The 19221-nt window shown below is 45.0% G+C and overlaps 1 protein-coding gene and 1 pseudogene across 2 annotated transcripts in view; both read left to right on the top strand.

The window, feature by feature from the left end:
- Positions 1-19221, top strand: part of ABITRAM (actin binding transcription modulator) — a 756845-nt gene that overhangs the window by 459481 nt on the left and 278143 nt on the right. The window lies entirely within an intron of this gene.
- LOC147722945 (small nucleolar RNA U3) lies at positions 12477-12679 on the top strand (annotated as a pseudogene).

Here is a 19221-nt window from a genome sequence, read left to right as displayed (position 1 = left end):
CCGGAAGTAGGCAGCTGAAGAACCATGGGTCCAGACGACAGGAGGAGAAACAGATCCCGGCAAGGCAGGAGCGACATCACTTCTGATCTGAGCCTGAAACAAGAGACAGAGCCATAATATCCAAACCCAACAAGACTGTCAAGAGTCATCCAGGGAAGGGAACAGGGAGAGAAATATTTGCAAATGCATGTATACAGTCCTAATACATGAGCATACAAATATGGAAAAACCTGGGTGGGATAATCCTCGCCTCCTTGTCCTTAATAGAATTGAAAATTCTTGTCACAAATGTTTGCAAATTTTGAATTCTATGTCAGGACAGGAGGCTCCGATTATGGTTTTTTAAAGCTGATCCACCACCACAGAAGCAACACAATCAATCGGTTTGTAATAAAACGTTTTAAATACAGAATCAGATGACCAATCTGCAGCTTTCATTATGTCAAACAAAGTAACACCCATGGAGAAGGCTTTGGACGCCATAGCCCCACGTGCAGAATGTGCGCCAAACACAGAAACATCAATACCTGCTTCAGACATAAGCCCCCGTACCCAGCGCGCCAAAGTAGCTGGAGTGACAGGGCGAAAAGGCTTTTGCAAAGCAATCAGCAATTGACCCTGCATGTCAGATCGCAAAGAAGCGGTACTCACCTCGTAATCTTTTAGGCATTGCACAACGCAAAGGTTGGGATGCGAGGGAAAAGAAGGATAAAAAATAGAAGGCGTATTAGATTTTGTACGCCTAGAAAGACGAAAAGAAACCCCTTCAGGAGTAAAACTACGACCAGCAAGGTCTAAAGCGTGGACATCAGAAACACGCTTACAGGAAACCAAACACAGTAACCTAGTTAATTTCGCCGACAACTGTTTGCGGGAAAGCAAAGAGTTCGAAGGCCAGGCCTCCAAAAAACGGAGAACAACCGAAACGTCCCACAATGTAACATACTTGGGAGTGGGAGGTTTCGCAAAAAGAATTCCCTTAAGGACCCTGGAAACAAAAGGATGTTCACCTGCAGGTTTCCCATCAATGTGAGCATGGCCTGCCGAAATAGCAGAGCGGAAGCCATTAATAGTGGAGTAAGCAAGCCCCGAGGTGGCTAAAGAAGCCAAAAAGTTAACAATCGTACTGACATCTGCTGAAACGGGATTAACTTGTTGTTGATCACACCAATCGCACCATCGCTTCCAAGACCCCTTGTATCGTTTGTGAGTATTGGGGGCCCATGCCTCACGAAGGTACTTGGAAGCGTCGCTTGAAATGCCTGGGAGCGCCCAACGATCCCCGAGATCTTCCACGCGAGCAATTGTAGGGAGCCCGAGGTGATCAGGGGATGAGGATCTCCGAGAGGATCCAACAAGAGATTCCACAACGGGGGAAGGAGAAACGGCGGAGCGGAGCACATTTCCAGAAGCACCGGAAACCAAGCTTGAGCCCTCCAGAGAGGGCAATCAGAATCAGATCCGTCTGGAAACGTTTGGAATAAGCCAAGACCCTGGGAATCATCAGAAACGGTGGAAAGGCATAACAAAGGGTCGATGGCCACTGTTGGAGAAAAGCATCCGTGGCCAGAGCTTGAGGGTCCGGTCTCCAACTGTAAAAGCGCGGGAGTTGCGCATTTAGACGAGAGGCAAACAGATCCAGTTGACAAGGACCCCAACGCCTTTGGAGAGCACGGAAGACTCGAGGGTGAAGCCTCCAATCGCTGTAATCCCGGAGATGTCAGGAGTGCCAGTCCGCTATTTGATTGTGGCATCCCGGAAGATACTCCGCAATAACAGTGATCTTCTTCTGCAGACAAAAATGCCAGAAATGTTTGGCGATCTCCGCCAAGATTTTGGACCTGGTCCCGCCCAGTTTGTTCACGTAGCGGACTGCCGACACATTGTCCATCCGGAGAAGGACACAACAACTCGGTCGTAGGGGAGAGAAACACTTGATCGCAAAGGAACCCGCCAGGAGTTCCAGACAATTGATATGCAGAGTCAATTCCAGAGGTGACCAACGACCCCCGGTCGAGACAGACCCGCAGCGGGCTCCCCAACCCCACCGGCTGGCATCGGACTCTATCACTAGATCCGGGGATGACCCGAAGAGGGCTCGACCATTCCAGGCCTCCATGTGGTCCAACCACCACTGCATCTCCCAACGGACCTCCTCCGTAAGAGGGATCTGGTCTGAATATCCGAGACCCTTCCGGAGATGCAGAATTTTCAGGCATTGCATTGCCCTGCAATGCAGAGGGCCCGGAAAGATCGCTTGAATGGAGGACGCTAGAAGACCCACTACTCTCGCCAACGACCTCAACGACACAGTCGGTCTGGAAATAACAGATGTCAACTCTCTCTTGATGTAACGCATCTTTTGCTTGGGTAAGAGAAGTTGACAAGCCACCGAATCTATCTGGAAGCCCAGGAAGTCTATAGACTGGGAATGAACCAAAACCGACTTCTGAACATTGATCAGAAAGCCCAGAGATTGTAACAGATCGACAGACCATTCCAGATGACGCATAAGCTGAAGAGGACAATCCGCCATCAGAAGAATATCGTCCAGATAAATTATCAACCGCACACCCCGAGAACGAAGATGTTCTACTACTGGTCTCAACAGTTTCGTGAAACACCACGGTGCCGATGACAGACCGAAGGGGAGAACCTGATACTCGTACCAAACCCCTTGCCACAGAAACTGAAGAAAACGGCGATGGGGTTGAAAAATTGGAATCGAGAGGTATGCATCCTTGAGATCCAGACGGACCATCCAGTCCCCCTCTCGTAAGAGATCCCTCAAAAGATGGATGCCCTCCATCTTGAAATGACGGTAGACTACCACCCCGTTGAAATCTTTCAGATTGAGAACAAGGCGAGAGCCGCCTCCTTTCTTCTCGACCAGAAAGACAGAACTGGCAAACCCCAAGGGATGACGAGTCGTGGGAACAATCGCCCCTTTCTTGAGGAGGGTGGCTATTTCCTCGGAGAGACACTCTTGGTTCTTCAGAGGAAAATGCAAACAAGGGGGAGGACGAGTTTGATGCACTGGATGATAAAACTCTATTTTGAACCCTTGAACAGTTTGCAGAACCCATGCATCGCTTGAGATCATGCGCCAATTGTGCAGGAAAAATTGAATGCGACCCCCCAACATCACATTGCATGCATTTATTAGGCTCACCTGTAGAGGAGGCATCATGGTACTGTCCTTGTTGACCACCAGATCGGCCTTTCCCATACTGGCCTTTTCCTTTTCTCGAAGGATAAAAGTTGGCTCGGGTGGAGTAGCCGGAGTCATAGGAGCCTCTCTGCTGAGAGGAATTTCCCCTCTGGGACTGATTCGCAGAGCCTCGGCCGAACGAGCGTCCCCTTCCACGTCCGGCCTTAGCAAAAACCGGGCGCATGGCCCGTCTCAAAGAGGCCTGCGCCTTGTCAATGCCGCTAAACGTTGATACAAAACGGGTGAGTTCCTTCAGGAACGGTTGGCTGAACAACAGTCCTTGAGCTTCAGGGCCTGATTCAGACGTCGCCAATTCCGAAAGCTTTGGATCCAACTTTAAAAGTATGGACCTGCGACGTTCAGTCGACACCGCGCAATTTGCATTGCCTAGATAGCAAATCGCCCGCTGGGCCCATTCAATTAATTCCTTGGGATTCACCAGAGCCGAAGCCTCGTCAGCCTTATAACCAAGGTCCAAGAGTTTGGTGAGGGGAGCCAATAAGTCGAGCATCTTGTCCTGACAGGACTTCCAAGATCTGTCCAAACCTTTCTTAGGGTCTTTCGCGTACTTTTTTAAGTACGTGACCATCATGGGGTCAACTTCTGGGGTGTCAGCCAGATGGTCATCAAGTCCGGTCTCGGGCACTCGGAGCGTAACCGTGCCCGAACCGAGGCCTCAAAAGGCTGGCGAATGTGGGATTCAATATAAGCCCCCACAGCAGGTGAAGGCGTCCACGATGAAGAGTTCGGGTGGACAATGTCCGCCGGCTCGAAATTCAGGACTGAAGGACGCTCAGGGGCGTCCACAAAGTGTTCTTTACAGACCCTCTTCCGAGAGGGCGGTGAAGCATGGTCAGAAGAAGCGGAAGAGTGGGCATTATCCGACTCCGACTCTTGAGGAGCTGAAGAAGCGGAAGGAGTTGCCGCCAAACTCTTCGCAAGGCGCTGAAAGTCCGCCTTATGAGGATTCACCGGCGACTTAGCCGATTTCTTGGCAGCAGGCAACCAACCCTGCTGTTGGGCGTACAGATTTAGGTGACGCTTCAGGGGGTTAATTGCACGCACCAGTGCCTTGTTAACGGACTGTTGGACCACCTTGTCCAACTGCTCCACCAAATTCTGCTCCAAGGAGTCTTCCTCCTCGCCATCGTAGTAGTAGTCGTCGTCAGCGTCATAATATTCAGCCATTCTACCAAGTAGAAAAGTAATGCCCACAAAACGACTAAAGTTCAGAGTGCCAAAACACCAGTCAAGGGGGAGTGCGTAAACCCCAAAGCAGGCTTTGAAAGAAGCAGGAACCGGGTCCGGACTTCAAGAAAACAATTCAAGCGTGGAGGGAGCCAAAGCCTGCACAACACCACACTCTAGGCAAAGCCTATGCCACAATGTTGCAACCGCAGTCCTCAAGAAACCACGGCGTCTGACGGGGTTAAAGTTTGTAGACAGGTCGTGGGCAGTACGCCAAAGACGTCGTCACTCAACCAGTTCTGAGGAGAAACCCTGAAACCGGAAATAGGACAGTGCGCACGCGCGACTGTCACCTGTCACCAAACACCGTCTCGAGAGCGCTCGCGCTCCCCCAAGGAAACGGAAACCCCTGCTCCCACTCCACAAGAGGACACGAGCGCGAGATAGCGCACGGAACAACGGAGGTGACCACACGCTCCAACGGAAGAGAAAAGCCGACTAGCAGCTGAAGAAAAACCACGTAAGTAATACGGAGACAAAGCCCCAAACACGTGAACCTCAAATGCGCAAAGCCCAACAGGTAAGAAAAGCAACAAAGTCAACAGAGTAACAATATGCTTAGGAGAGAAAATATGCACTTAACTGGCTGCGGAGCAGCAAAGAAAGAGGAAGACAGACTAATGTTGGGACCTTTTATACGCTACCATCTATGGTTACTCCCTGGTGTTCATGGGAAATGTAGTTTTTTGGTTGTTTTTATTGGCTGCTGAGCATTTCATTAAAGAAATGAGAAAGCATAATCGGAGCCTCCTGTCCTGACATAGAATTAGGATTCCAATAGAGTATACTACACAGAAACAAAAGCTCCCCTTGTGGGCGCTTTAAATTAACCTCCTCCGCACAGAATGGCTCAGTCACAGGTAGAGTTCTTGTATCTTTTTACCATCACTTTAAAGATCTAATTTTCATTGTCCTAGTAGCCACTCGCCCCCATCAGTCTCTGTACTTAGGTTTTAGGTGAACTGTCAGGAAGCCATGTTTAAAAAGTGACAGTTTTATTTAGATTTTACTCTGTGTAGAGATTTGGGCTAAGTAGTTTATTTTACTATAGTTTAATTTGTTATCTGGCGATTTGGTCACAGTTTTATTAATCAATGTTTTTTTTTTTTAACTCACTAATGGGTAAATGACAGATTGCAGAAGCCGTAACATTGTATTTGATGTATTTTACTGTATTGAGGGACATTTGTATTGCAATGGTTTTAATGACTATGCAAATAAACTAAAATTTGAAATGTATGTCTCTCTTCTGTGTCTCTTCTCCATTGCTCATACCCCCTCTCAGTATGTCTCTGGAAGATTTTTTGTCTTTCTTTAAATCTCTGCGGTACTTGACTAGAACACTGACTGCAAAATCGTGGGGTCAAAATATTGAGGCCATAATATCAAGGACCAAATTATTGTGAAGTAAAGTGTATATATAGGTAAGTATTGATTTATTATACCTAACTTGACATCTTCAAGTTATGTGGATGTGGTGTCAAGAACATCAAATCTATACTTCCCTACATGCACTTACCTTCACAATATTTCAGTCTTAAATATTTAGGCCTCTATACCCTGAACCTACAATATTTTCCTCCTCAATATTATGACAAACAACCATCTCTGCAGCATATCTGTTTCCTCTCTTTTGTTAGTGTCTAAGCAGCATTTTGCATATATCCAGGGCCAGACTGGGAACGCAAACTGGCCCCAGCAATTGAATCAGGCCGGGGGGCAGGGGGGAGATGGTAAATTAAGTTACTTTTGTTACAGGGGCCGGATATTGCAGCTATGCTGCAAAACCAGCCACTGGTAAGAAAAACGTCCCCCCAGGGGTCTAAAACCCAATCTCACCCTGCCGACCACCAGAGACATACCCGGTGGCCGCTACGGCCAGTCCGGCCCGCATATATCTCTTCAACAGCCTTACAACATTTCCCACACTATTTTGAGTATCTCTGTAGCAGAGCTCATGCCTGTGCCAACCCCCTCTAGCATTTATCATGCTATACTCTTCAGTAACTAAGGAGCACTTCATCAGGATACTGCATCTCTGAATCAGGATACTGCATCTCTGCAGTATCTTTGCATTAAATCTTGTGTCATTCTCCTCAGGATGTTTGTAGCAGTTCTCGGTAGCAGACGCCATGTTACTCTCAGTCTCAGTAGTATGTCTTGTCTCACTCATCAGTGCCTGTGGAATTTCACAACCACCTCTGGTGTCTCCGCATATTTTATGTTGTTTCAAAGTGCAGTTCACATGCTCTTCATTAAATCTCCACAATGTTACATATCCTTTACCAGTTTCTCTGTAGTGTTTTACATCTCCCTCTACAGAACCTCTCCTGCTAAGCTTAGGTCCTTCCCAGTAGTTAAAATGAGTGCAAATAGCACTTTGCCTCTGAACATTAAATCGCTTTCAGATAGGAAGTGGAACATCTCGAAAAGATATTTCAGGATGAAACTTCCAGAAACATCCCTGTCTTGGCTCGAGCACCAAATCAAGGCTGTGAACAAGAATAGTTCCTAGACCTCCTACAGTTTTGGCACAGTATGATGTGAAATCAGAGCTCGGTGCGGCTTTGCTTCGACAGAGTAGTGCTCTGGTGATTCAGTCTGATCTGTAGTAAAACACACTCTTCGCACAGTCTGACTATGCATAACCATCTTGAAACGCCAATAGTCCTCATTTGGTGCAGGGCAGAAAACGGTGAAAGTTACCTAGATTGTCTTTGCTGTGAGTTTGCCAACTGGTTCTCTTAATTTTTCAATAAGTAAAAATGTTATTGTTGCTGTGAGCCAAAGCACGAAACAAAACTATGGCTACGCTCTGTTTACTGGTCCTCTGTCTGTTTCGGGAGCTTCGAGCAGGGAATCCGTGTGTGTCCCGAAAAGGCAGGCGAAATGTGATTCGTTGCTGATTTCGATTATGCAGATTTTTTAAAGCAGTGAGTTGCCGAGAATCTACTTACAATGCTTTATTGGGAAGAAAGCGTCTGCCTGTGCATCTTTAAATTGTTATTTTGTGGTGTTACACAGCCATGTGTTTTTATTGGAGTTCATCTGTAGTGAAGGAAATACTTGAAAAAGTATTCAAATGTACTGCTAAGGATTTAAAATGTGTGCAGCAAAACAAAGATAGAGGTTTTTTTGAAATTACGTTTTTTACAGAGCTGAAATATGAAATTTTCTTACAGGGAGTGTCACTCATGTGTTCACATGAGAACCTCAAGGGGGTAAAAATTACTGCTATGGCAGCAGCAAAGGAGGTGCCAGTAATTGTCCATATGTATAATGCTCATGTGTCTACATGGGAGATTGAATGTTTTTTAAATAGGTTTTGCGCAAAGGTGAGGGGAGGTATATTACAAAGAAATAAGTTTGGAATCTGGAATGGCAAGAGGAAGTTTTTTGTGATACTTAAACCAAACCCTGCTGGGGGAGTGACCCACCTCCCACAAACCTTTGCATTGGGCCCAAACAGAGGCTATTTAAACTACCCAAGCCAACCACAATATTGTAGGAACTGTTTAAGTTTTGGCCACCTTAAAGAAGAATGCAAAAATGAGAGTTGCAAGTTCTGTGGGGACATAGGCCACAAACACACCGAATGTAATGCCCCCAAATCATGCAACCTATGTGGATCCAAAGAGCACCTTTATAAAGCATGCCCAAAGCAAAGATTCTCATATGCGGCATCTGCAGCTGCCAAACATCACCAGCCAGGGGATAGTAAACCTTACGCCGCAGTACTGGCACCATTAATCTTCAAGACAGTTAGTGATGGAGGCACCGGGGAAACACCCAACACAAAAAAACAAGTAATACAGGTTGAACCTACCCCTACCCCACAGGCAGAACAGGAACAAACCAAGGAAAGTACACAGGTAGTAGAGGAGACTCAAGTGACAGAAATAGTGGAAGGTGAAAAGAAAGTTAAAGGGATGTCAGACATAGACTCACAAGTGGAAGACAGGGAAATAGATTCAGATTGTACTCTTATTCCTACAGATATATATAACATCATCAAAGAAGCCAAGGACAGGGCACAGGAAAAAAGGGAAAGAGAAGAACAGACCTCCTCAGAAGAGGAAACAAAAACCACGAGGGCCAAATGCAGATGGTTAAAAAAAGAAATAAAATCAAAATTAAAAAACAAACGGCGGACCTAAGTGGTCCGGCCGCAACAGAACAGAAAGAAAATAGGAAGAAAACTCTACCAAGAGAGAACTGCTCAGGGTCCAGGTATAGTGTATTAGGGGACCTCTCAGACTCAGAAGACCTAGGATATAGCTTATTCTCACAAGAGGTAGGAGTAACCCCCCACAAAGACCTTTTTCTACAGTCCCCATACTTAGGGGGAGCAGAAGAAATTGGCGGGCAAGAGACGCAAAATAGTGAAAGCAGTCAGCAAATATGTGACAGCATCTGGTCGCCATTGAGCTTTGAAAATGTTCAGGTTTAACATGTATTGTATATCGTGCAAAGTAATCACCATTGTAAATATAATGTTTAACATCATATCATGGAATGCCCGAGGAATGGGCTCACAAGTGAAAAGAGCGTCAGTGTTTGAGCTCTGCAAAGTACAAAAAGGGGACATTATATGTTTACAGGAATGTGCAATCCCCCACTCCACGGACTACAGTCACATATCCAAATATTGGGAAGAAGGCCCCTCCAAATGGTCTGGGGGTGGAAACAAGAATGCTGGAATAGGCATTCTCATAAAAAACAAAGAAATGTCAATCCTTGATACTAAAATCATACAGCCAGGCAGGGCTATGATGGTCACCATACAATACAGAAACACCACCTTTAAGGTCTGTAATATTTATGCACCAACCGACAAGAATGAAAGAATGTCCCTGTTTGAAATGCTCCCACTTTTTATTGCAGGTGCAACCCCAATGGTGTTAACAGGGGATTTCAACTGCATCATAAACCCCACAGACAGATGTGGCAAGAAAAATTGTTACGAAATTGATAAGTCTGCAAAATGTCTCAAAAACATGTGTAAAGATTTGCAACTGTCAGATACAGGGGCAAAATCAGGGTCAAAACAAAGGTTCACATGGGAAGCAGAAAGTGGCAAAGTCAAATCAAGAATTGATTTCATTTTCACCTCCAAAAATATAAAAGCAAGGAATTATGAAACAAACGAGAGTGGTATGTCAGACCACAAAATCTTGAAAGCAACCGTTGAAATCTCAAACATGTGTCAAATGGGGAGGGGTGTGTGGAAAATGAACACCTTGTTATTACAAGAGAAAAATATATGTAAAAATTACAGTGATATGTACAACAACTTAAAAACCAGAAAGGAAAGTTTCCCATCCTTAGCAGAATGGTGGGAAGAGGTAAAAAAACAAACAAAACTTTTTTTCAGAAAACAGAGCATGATCAAAAGCAAGGAAAAGTTTCAAAAATTTGATGAAATACAACAAAGAATGATCACGCTAGAAAACCTGGAAAGGGGGGGAATGGAAGTAGGGGAGGAAAGAGAAAAAACAAAAACGGAACTGAAAGAATGGCTGAAACAACGAGGGAAAGAACACATTTTTAACTCCAGGGTCAAGATCTTTGAGGAAGATGAAAAGTGCTCAAGGTTTTTTTTCAAAAAGGCACAGCAAGTGCATAAGGTAATGAATGAACTGAAAGACACAAATGGACAAACACAAAAGGGCACAGAGAAAGTAGGGAAAATAACAACAGCTTTTTTTTCCCAATTGTACAAAAAAGAGCCATCAGATATAAGTGCATGTGAAGATTTTCTAGGGTCTTTGCAGAGCTCTTTATCCCAAGAGGAACAGCAATTTCTAACCACCCCCATTTCAGGAGAAGAACTATTCCAAATCATTCAGGAAGCCCCAAAAGGATCAGCCCCTGGGCAAGACGGCCTTCCATGGGAGTTTTACAAAACTTTCTGGGGGCTTATTGCAAAGGATTTTTGGAGTTTGTTGAAAGAATGCTTGGAAAAACATGTTTTACCCCCCTCCTTTCCACAGGGCATCATAAAACTGCTGGAGAAAAAGGGGGACAAGCTGGACATCAACAATTGGAGGCCAATCACCCTCTTGAATGTGGACAGTAAGATCCTAAGTAAAGTCCTGGCAGGAAGATGCAGAAAGGTGCTGGCCTCCATCGTGCACCCAGACCAAACATGTGCGGTCCCAGGAAGGAAAATCTGGGACAGCTTGACCATCATTAGAGACACCTTGTGGTTAGCGAAAGACAGGGGGAATCCACTAGCTATCTTGGCCCTTGATTTCCAGAAAGCCTTTGACTCCCTAAGTCATGAATACCTTTTCAAAGTGCTCAGGAAAATGGGATTCCCAGAAGGTTTCATCAAAACTATTGGCTTAATATACACTGGATGTGAAAGCCAGGTCCTTATAAATGGTACACTATCTGAGGGGTTCCACATTGAATCGGGGGTCAGACAAGGATGCCCCTTATCACCGGCACTCTTTGTATGTGCAATTGAACCTCTCCTATGTGCCATCAGGAAGGACAAGTGCATAACTGGCCCTCTGGTACCGGGCAGCCAAGGCAAACAGGTCAAATGTGTAGCATACATGGACGATGTCACCATTGCTTGCACTGATACTAGATCCATGAAAAGAACTTTCCTTATAACCCAACTCTTTTCCCTAGCAGCTGGGCTACAGGTGAATGTGGAGAAAACACACTGCATGACGGTGGGACAATGGGACAAACTGTCTCAGCTCCCAGTGAAACCTTCCAAAGACCCAGTAAAAATACTGGGGATTCTTTTTTCACAGGACATGGCGGGAGAAATAAACTGGGAGAAGATCCAGACAAAGCTCAAGCAGAAAATGGCGCTCTGGACGACAAGAAAACTTTCCCTGGAAGGGAAAGTCTTGGTGCTGAAAGCAATATGTCTACCAATCCTGATGTTTATTGCCATGATTTTCCCTCCAGCATACAGGTGGACAAAAGTGACACAAAGACTTTTTGCAAACTTCTTTTGGGGGTCAAAAATTGAAAAACTAAAAAGAGACACAGTTTTTAAACTACCCACAAAAGGAGGGAAAGACCTGCCAAACCTCCATGACTTCCTGATGTCACATTTTGTTAAAAACATACTGGGGAATGCAAAGAAAGACTCACATGTGGCTGCCTACACTCTGTTTGCTACAAGCTTCATCTTATCAAGAGAGGGCATATGTAATCTGGACAATACAAAGCCTTTTTTACTAGAACCACCCCCTGCGTACAAAGGCATCAAGCCTTTCTTCAAGAAGCTGAAAGAGAGGCAAATCCAAGCGAAGGACATCACACCCCAGATGGCCTTAAGCAAAGAACTGAAAGAAACAGACTCAGTGACAATGGTAAACAACTTATCAGAGAAGCAATCAGGGAAGGTTTGGGAGATGGTGAACCACAAAGACTTGACAAACTCCCAGAAAGACTTGGCATGGATGATGGTATCCAAATGCCTACCCGTGAAACAATTCCAACATGCAAGGAAACTGGCAAAAACAGCAAGATGCCCAACACCAGGCTGTGCAGCAGATGAATCCCTGATGCACTTCATTTGGAACTGCGGCGGAGCACAAAGCATGTGGAAGGCAATGGGACAGCTCATTAAAGAATTAACAGGACAGGCATCCCTGTCCTATGAACTGGTTCTATATGGGTTGGGCATGAATTGCAATGCAAATAAAGAAAGGACACTATGGAGAATAATAAACTGCGTGAAAGAGGCGATGTGGGAAAACAGGAACCTTTCCTTGTACAAACACCAAGCAATCACGGAAAAAGAATGCCAAAAACTTGTTTTCACTAAAATGTTCTCTTACATGTGCATAGACACCCATAGATTTGGACAAGAGTGGGCAAAGGAAACCTGAAAAATCAGGAGTTGGTCTGGATGGGTAAAATGAGAAATCTTGATGGAAAACCACCAAAGATAGCCTGATGCGCTTCTTTGAGAATGGTTAAATGTACAGCACCCAAATATAAGGGACTGCTTAAAATGTAAACCTGACAAATATTTTAAATAAAGTATATTTTTACAAAAAAAAAAAAATGAGGAAATGTGTTCGAAAGTGCCTGGTCTTCGCTAACCACGATGAAGAGTGTTAGTGTTTCCTTCTGAGCGCGAAGCGAGCGGACAGTGTTGCATTTATGCAACTGCTGTTTGCTATTGATGACCGTTCCTCTCTCCCTTACAGGAGAGTTGGAGGAAGGAAGCACAAACTGAGTGGTTAGATCTTACTGTAGTATAAGAAAGATGATTAAATCAAATCTGTTTTGTATTCCATTCTACTGCCGTGACCAGTGTAAAATAGCGGAGCGGGTACATATATGCATGTGGGTTGAAAAGGTTCGAGTCTCCTCTTCAATTTGGTACATTTGACTTTGAAAAGCTCCAAGAGCACTCTTGAAATGGACCCTGGACAGATTATCAAACCTTCCTCGCAATGCAGCTGCACAATTTGCCGCGCTGCCATGCCTGAAAGGGGAAAGCGTACATTGTTGACGCCGTCCCAGGTTTATTACTCTCCGTAAATCTAGGAATGCGTAAAAAAGCATGGGTGGGTGGGTGGATGGAAACACCCACTTTCCACCCATTTAACACATTCTCGGCGCAGAGTAACGCAAACCATCGAGTTGCTGCTGCCCTGCGGGTTTCCCTTGCGTGAAGTGCTCATAACAATGCAGAGACCCTGTTAAGTGCTAAGAGCCGTCGCGCTGACTGGCACCTCGTTGCTGCCACATTTGCTTGTGTTCAGAAAACAACAGGCCACTGACAGTGCCCCAACCGTAGGAGCCACCAGTTTCTATTGTTATTTTCTCTACTTGTCACTACACTTCAGTTGCCCGTTTCAAGTCATGTGCCTGTTGAACCCCAGTCATTGTTGCACCTGGTGGTAGCTGGTACCTGGGTGTATTTTATGTACAAGTATCTAGTGGTATAGATTAGACTTCCAAGCGCTGTGGAGAATCTGATCCGGACATTTTCAGATATTTAGCCAAGGTCTCAGCGCAGTGACGTCAGATGAGGGTTTTGCTCTCATGCTTTGCATTCAAACCCCATGCCACATGTTTCAGAAGTCCCTGCTGCCTCACCCCATGGGATGCCAGCGTTATTTGTCTCGGAGGACGAGGCACATGTATATCATGTGAAGCCTCTAATCCGTTATACTACCAGTGCAATTATATAGTGCCTTGTTTATGAGCCTCGTTTCAAGACATCCAATCTATCAGAGGGCTTGGAGGCTTCTTTAGGGCTACGAAGCACTGCATAAATTATACCTCTGGAGTAGCCATTTATTGAACAATCAAGAAAGAGCTTTAGGCCTACCAATAGGTATGAAAAGTACTGCATGAATGCCCATACAATACAGTCCTCCCAATTCTATTGCTAAGATTTAGAATTCCAGGAGAGCGGGGGTGGCGGTGGGGGATGTGAAGTCTGGGGGGTTCATGGAAGAGGGTGTTATCACCATCCAGCTGGGGAAACGGGTTCGAGTCTCGACAGGGACGTACAACAGCCTGTGATTCTGGGCAAATCACTTGCGGGCAGATTTACAAGCCCCTTGAGCCACTTTTGCGTCACTTTTCCCACGTTAAAAATGACGCAAAAGTGGCGCAAGGGCCTTGTAAATAAGCCCCATAATCTCCCTGTGTGTGCCTAACAAAGAATGTGTCTGTAACACATCTGGTGCTCAGGTAAAGGTTTCGCTATATAAAAACAGAAAAAAAGGTCTGTTGAGTACCCTTCTTATTTGGGAAAAAACACCTTGGTAACCTCCTAGCTCTTGATTGAATTAGAAGGTCAACACCGAAGTTATAATCAAAGCCCCAGATTGCCCCTGACATCAGGGAGGAGAGCAATTGCACAGAACCTACGGTCACACGTTGCAGCGATTTGGCAACGTTTAGCAAACAAAATCTTAGAAATATACTGTTCCCTACAAAGTTCAACAAGCATTTGCAATACAATAGGTCTCGTATTTACGCAAGTTTAAGCTGTCAGCATTGTAAATGACAATGCCTTTTATTCATGCTTTAAAAACAAACCTAAATAAAAGGCATTGTGATTTACAATCACAATAGCTCAAAACTGCGTAAGTGTGAGACCTATTGCATTGCAAATGCTTGTTCTTGAGTGTAAAAACCCCACAGGAAAGGCAGATCTTGGTATTTTTTTTAGATTGTTTTCTGAGATCCCTCCCAAGTGAAGCTCATGGCCAAATTGTTTGAAATGTATGTTGTAATCTGAACCCACCAAACCAAATTTGAATTAAAAAAAATGAATGGGGGAGAGAACCCCCCCCCCCCCCCCCCCTCCTGAACCTTCAACAGGCCGTTGAGGCTCACTTACACGCTCGTTCAAACCCATTGTGATGTGCTTAAAGTATGTGTATGGTGATGTGCATTGTGCAGTGAAAGGAAATTGTGCGTCAACCGTGCTGTAGCACAATTAATAGTTTGTACTAAATGTGAGAGAAACATTTCGGGCATCGGTTTGTACTAAACGTGAGTGTAACACTTCAGCGGGTGCCTCAAAATAATTTTATATCATAAGGAATGCTGTCATTGAATATCTCATTGACCAATTGTACTGATGGAAATTCTGGCCCCATTCTGGTCCGCTCGAGATATAGGCAGCATTTCCAGAGTGCTCGAGCAAATTGGATGTATGGGCGCTGTGTTTAAACAAAGCGTGGCACTCGTGCATATATCTGTTAAACACATGGCCGCCATGGTAATACAAAAGTAATAATGATGAAAACGCCCATGCATATTAGACATATATGCGTATGGCAGCCCATTAAGCGGGCGACATTCTACAGAAGACGAACATAAAATGTCCCAGGGGGGCCCTCTACCCATCCAAATACGGGACAGTCGGTTTGTAGAAGCTGCAACCGGACACAGCAGAGATAAGCTCCAGATGCAGTAGATTTGCCAGAAGAAATGCCTGCTCCGGCTTGGCTCCCCCTTCACCCCTCTGTCAGCGGCGCTGAGAGCGGAGAGCCTTCTGCACGCTGAACTCCGTGCACCACACAGGGGTCTGCTTACGCAGCCTTCAGATTTCCTGCTCACGTGTTTAGATTTCCCGAGATCCCTGTTATCAATCCAGGGCTGCCCATGAGCTAGCCTCTTCTCCCCATCTCACTCACATGCTGGCCCTCCCCTCCCTAGCTCACCCTGGCACCAGACTTGCTTGGGCTCATTACCATTTTGCTCTATTCTATAACCAACTCTGCTTTCTGACACGGGCCATTTAGCAGAAGAGGAACCGAAACGAAGCATCCAACTCGAGAGAGGTAAATGTCTATTTCCGTACCTGATGGGGAGTGTCTTGGGGGCTGGGAGGTTGACCTTATTGAGGAGATGGTGGTGTTAGATAATGGGAGTCAGGGTCGGATTGGGATCACAATTCGGCCCGGGCACTGACGAAAAAAGTGGCCCACATTCAAGAGGTGTGGCCCATATTTGAGGGGCGTGTCCTTTCATAAAACACCATTTGCACAGACAAGGAATGAAAGTGGGAGGATACTGTTCTTGCACACGACACAGGGCCAAGGTGACAATGGCCTACATGCTGAGCAACTAAAAAAAATAGCAAGGCCCCTTTTTGTCACAAAATTATTCCAGCCCTCCAGCACAGGAGCACCTGAAAAGCAGCAAAGCCCCTGCTATTACTAACCTACTCAGCCCTCCCCAGACCTTCAGCTCAGGAGCACATGAACAGAGGTAAGGCCCCTGCAATTAGTAAATTAATCAACCCTCCAGGCCTTGGGAAAATGTCCTGGCAGGGGAGCACAAAACACAGCTTTCTGGGTCATCCAAGGTAGCCAGGTAGCCAGGGGGTAGGCTGAGGTGAAGCTGGTGCATGGGAAGTGCCTTTCCAGTGTGTTCTGGCAGTTTGAGTATTTACCATTCATTGCAGTATTACCCTTCTACCTGTGTATGGTACCCTTTTGGAACTTGCACACGTCACTTTTCTCTTGTAACACACTGTTTGCTACCTCTCACTTTTGTTTGCTTTAGATACTTGCACAAGTGCCACCATTGCCTACGTAACGTTTGTTCTTGTGCTGGAGTGTCTGCCATTAATTGCAGTATTATACCTCTACTTGTATTTTGTACGCTTTTGTAACCTACACACGTCACTTTTTCCTCCTGTAATGTATCGTTTGCTCCTCTTGTATTTTGGTTGCTCACTATTGTCACTTTTGATTCATGTAACTTAACGTTTGCTTTTGTAATTTGCCCACTTATAATTTTCTCCTCATGTATTATTGCTGTTCCTAGTGTGAAGCGCTCTGACACCTTCGGTAAAGTCCGCGCTACATAAAATCGCATAAATAAATAAATAAAACAAAAAAATTCCAAACATCACCAGGCCCCCACAGCAAGACCCATTCTTCCTCGCCCACTGTGCCCTGAATGTGAAGGGCTGTGGGCAAGGTGTTAAGACAAACACCGTTTCTGGGCTGCATGGGCGCCAGGGGGCCGAGGTGCAAATGGCTCAAAGGCCTGAGAAACACCTGGCCCCCAGGGAGGCCGATTATTGCAAACAATCACCCCTGCCCAGCCCAGCCTCAGCTTGATTGCTTGGCAGGGCAGGGGTGAAGGAGAGGCCACAGCTGACAATCGCTGTCTGGCCGCACAGCAAGGCTGCTTTCATTTTCTAGGTCTGTCTCCGTGCACTCTGTGGGCCGGTTTTTTTTCTCCCCTTTCCTAGTCCACTCTCTGTGGACTGGGACAGGGGAGAAAAAAACGGCCCACAGAGGGCACTGAGGCACCGGCCCTTCGGCCCATTCCCGAATGCCCGCCTTGCCAATCCGCCCCTGATGGGAGTCATGGTAAAGAGGCTATTTATGTGTTAAACGTTATACAGCTTCTAAAGAATGCTATACACTTGAACAATTACATTAAAGATACAGTTTTATAATTTTAGGAATGATTTTAAAAATCTGTACAAACGATACCATACATTAACAGAAATCGGTTAATACATCTGTGAAAGTAGGTGGTTCTGTATTTACTATACCAAAGTAAGGTATATTGTGCATAGAGTACAGGGAGTCCCCAGACGTTTAGCAGAGGCTAAATTAGACAAACACTGACAGCTCTCTTTGTGATAGTGCGGGCAAGCAGTTAGGCTTAGCCAGAGGGTGTGTTTAGTATTTATTATATTCACTCGATCAAGAACTGATTACACACTCTCGAACACTGAATCCAGACCAATTGGGTAAGTATGAAAAAGGTATACTTATGTTTTATTTTGAGAACCAAGCAGAACATGATTAAAATATTTGAGAACCAAGCAGAACATGATTAAAATATCTGGAGTATGATCTTAATTCCTGACCATGAGGTGGCAGTAACAAGGGCTCCTGGCAATAAAATGTCAGTGGTGCATACATTTATTTACTCAAAATCAAATAAAGCTCTTTGAGCACAGTTATTGCTGCAAATAAGGTGATAGTTGGGAACAAATTCGTATTTACAAAAAATGAAAGCTAGACTTTGAGAAACAGATTGTGTTTTTGGAAATAGATTTCTTTGATATAGCACGTGCAATTCCAAAATACTTCAAGCTGATAATTAGCTATAATTCCTGTTGAACCACAAAGGATTCTTTTTGATGTCATAGCAATATCTGCTTGGTTGCAGAGGACACATTGTTCCTTTCAATGTTGATATCTCATGACAGTATGGACCTTGTCCTTAATTTATTATCATTGCACATAACTTGTAGTTTCTTAACCTGCGAAATCTGTTTCACCTTTAATCTTTTCACATTTCAAGTAGATAATCTAGCCACTTCTGGAATTAAGAGGCAACTCGTAATGGAGGCCTAACTGAACTTTCCACTTCCCCTAGGTGGTTGCTAATCTACTACCATTAAAACAATTATTGGAAATCCTATTTTTTCTCCATGATTTATTTTGATGTATGCCGAATATCATGTTGATGCTCGATGTCTGCACGCCTGTTAGTGGCAATGAGATGAAGGTTTAAGACACATGTGTCAATTTAAGAGAGTTGTGTGCTTTCGAGTTGTGCTGTTTTATATCTCGCTGTGACGAGATCATTTTATTTGGTTTTTTTTCTATTGGGTGGCAGTTTATATAAAACTAGAGTTGGCCTACTGGATCCCTGTGGAACGGGGGCCATTCTTATTGCTTCTTTGGCCACAGCGGTTCAGATGTACTGCCATGGAAGATAACATGAGGGTGCTTTATGCAATGTTTGGGTGTTGGTCAGCTCACACCATCTACTGAGACAGTAAAAGGGACGGAAGTATGGGCCAGTTACTAGGTGAGCCACATAATCCTAGAATAATTTTATTTGTAGGTCAATCTCATAGTGGACCTTCAGGCTGAGAGTGCAACTGTGGTCAAAAGTGGTAGGTGTATGTATACTGGGTGCAAGTGCTGCGTGGGCAGGAATTCATATATTCTTCCAGAACGGAGTAGAAAAGACCAGAGTAACCAGGAACAAGGTTGCCATCACTTGCTTTGATATTTTCCCAAGAGTCCCATGCTTTCATTTAGGCTTAGGCCATAGCTATGACGTATTCGCAAGCAGCACTTGGCACAACCAAAGTCAAGTAGCAAACCAAAGCAGAACGTGAGGTTTCACAGACAGGCGATGCACAAGGAGTTCGAGCAGACAGTCGATTGTTGGTCGAACAGAGTCTCATGCACAGACCACATCACTGAACAAAAAAAGGAACATTTCTCTACAGTCTATCATAAAATGCGTGCCAATAATGACCCCCA

The sequence above is a fragment of the Lissotriton vulgaris genome, chromosome 4_1, assembly GCF_964263255.1.
Source record: "Lissotriton vulgaris chromosome 4_1, aLisVul1.2, whole genome shotgun sequence".
NCBI classification, from domain to species: domain Eukaryota; kingdom Metazoa; phylum Chordata; class Amphibia; order Caudata; family Salamandridae; genus Lissotriton; species Lissotriton vulgaris.
This window is presented reverse-complemented; position numbering and strand designations above follow the sequence as displayed.